Source organism: Mytilus californianus, unplaced genomic scaffold, assembly GCF_021869535.1.
Source record: "Mytilus californianus isolate M0D057914Y unplaced genomic scaffold, xbMytCali1.0.p SCAF_4, whole genome shotgun sequence".
Taxonomy (NCBI): Eukaryota; Metazoa; Mollusca; class Bivalvia; order Mytilida; family Mytilidae; genus Mytilus; species Mytilus californianus.
This window is the reverse complement of record NW_026262690.1, coordinates 65,598,995-65,601,494: the sequence shown is the minus strand read 5'-3', so window position 1 is coordinate 65,601,494 and position 2,500 is coordinate 65,598,995.

Genomic DNA, 2,500 nt, shown 5'->3' with positions numbered 1-2,500 from the left:
TGATGTATGGCGAGCGAGAAATCAAAATGCACGAATCTTCTCTTGGCGTCGTATCGTTCAAAATGTCCTAATTCAAAGTAGAATTGACCACATTTTTATTCCGAAAGCATATTCTCAATTTGTCAAAAACGTGTATTATAAACATAATACTTTCAGTGACCACTCTTTTGTCAATATAAATATAGATTTTACTGAAATTGAGAGAGGCCCAGGGTTATGGATATTTAATAATTTATTATTACATGACGAGGATTATGTTCAAAAAATTTCACGATTAATTGAAAAAGAAAAAAATTGTAGACTTTTTGATGATGAGCCGCTTATTTGGTATGACAATTTAAAATTTAAAATAAAACAATTATCAAAATCATATGCGCAAAATAAATCGCGTATTGAAAAGTCCGAATATTTTAAGCTTCAAAATGAATATGAAAAACTATCGTCTATGGCGGTAAATAATGTAAATTTTGATGTAAATAAGTTCGAAGAAATGAAACTAAAACTTAAAACGTATGAAGATAAAATTTGTAAAGGTGCAATTTTGCGCTCAAAGGCCCAATGGGCTATAGACGGAGATAAAAGTTCAAAATATTTTTTGCAACTTGAAAAATATAAACAAAATAGTAACGCTGTAAAAGAATTAAAAACAACCGAGGGTAAAATTTTAACAACTACAGATGACATTCTAGAAGAAGTATATAAATTTTATAAAGAGTTATACTCTAGTACAGTAATAAATAAAGATAAGGCAAAAGAAATTTTGGAATATATTTCTGAAAAAGTTTCTGATGAAGATAGTGAAAATTTAGAAACCGATTTAACTCTAGATGAAATTAAATCGTCATTATTTGGCATGTCAAAAAATAAATCTCCGGGTCCTGATGGATTAACAGTTGAATTCTTCTGTAAATTTTTTCATTTGTTTGGTGAGATTTTTCTTAAAATTTTTAAAGTTATAGAAGAAGATCACATCCTAACAAGATCAATGCGGCATGGTATAATAAACTTAGTTTATAAAAACAAAGGGGATAAAAATCTATTAAAAAATTTTAGACCGATATCTTTGCTTTGTGTAGACTACAAAATAATTGCTAGAATAATGTCCAATAGATTAAAATTTGTTCTACCGAAATTAGTGTCTAGTTTTCAAACATGTTGCATACTAGGCCGCGACATTGCAGACACTACATCAAGTATAAGAGATCTAATTGAAATAATTGAAAATGATGATTTAGAAGCCTATCTTATTAAAGTTGACCAGGAAAAAGCTTTTGATAAAGTTGACCATGATTATCTGTTTTTAGTTTTAGAAAAATTTGGTTTTGGTCCTAAATTTATGCAGTGGATAAAAATATTTTATAACAATGTAAACAGCAGTGTAAAATGTAATGGTTTCCTTACAAAGTATGTTAAACTAAATAATTCAATAAAACAAGGGTGTCCAGTTTCTGCTCTCCTCTATGTGTTGGTGGCAGAACCATTAGGTCAAGCTATAATTAAAAATAAAAATATTCAGAGTGTAAATATCCCAAAGTCAAATGTAAATGCTAAAATTTTTCAACACGCAGATGACACAAATATTTTTACTTCAAATAAAAAATCTGTAAATGAAGCTTTCAAAGTTCTTAATTTGTACAGTGAGGCTTCTGGTGCTAAAATTAATAAACAAAAATCTGAAATTATGAGTTTAGGTTCTGGCAGTATTACTGATTCAGAGTTAAATAAATTACAAATACAAAAAAGTGAAAATGTAACAAAAGTTTTAGGCATATATGTTGGAAAGGATAAAGAGTTATGTGAACTTCTTAACTGGAAGGATAAAATTAAAAAGATAAAAACAATTTTGTTCTTTTGGAATAAAAGAGAATTAACTTTACCAGGTCGAGCTACAGTTTTAACTTCCCTTATAATGTCGCGGTTATATTATACTGTAACTGTATGTCCATTGCCGGAAAAAGTTAAAAATAAAATCCGACTAATTGTTATAAAATTTCTTTGGCAAAGTAAATCACATTTAGTAAAATATCAAAGTGTAGTAGGTACAAAACTGGAAGGTGGCTTAAACATTCCTGATATTTTTCTAAAAATGCAAGCCTTTAGATTAAAATTTCTTAAAAAATATTTGGACCCTGAATGTCAATCAATTTGGAAAGGTGCGTTTGATTACTTTATCTCTAAAATCGATAATATGGATTTAAAACAAGATGTAGTTTATACGCATTTAAATTCAAAACAGATTAAACACTTACCGCTTTACTATCAAGAAATGATAAACGCGTATTATAAAATAAAATCCAATTTGAAAATCGATTTTCAAGTGCAACATGTATATAATAATCCGCTGTTTTGTAATCCAAACATAACATGCAACGGTAAAATGCTTCTGTTTGAAAAATTCATTCAAACAGGCTTGATACGAATAAAAGACATTTGCTATGAATTTATGCCGGGTTTCTTCACATCGAATTCAATAGATGAAATAATAAAACAAAAATTTCCT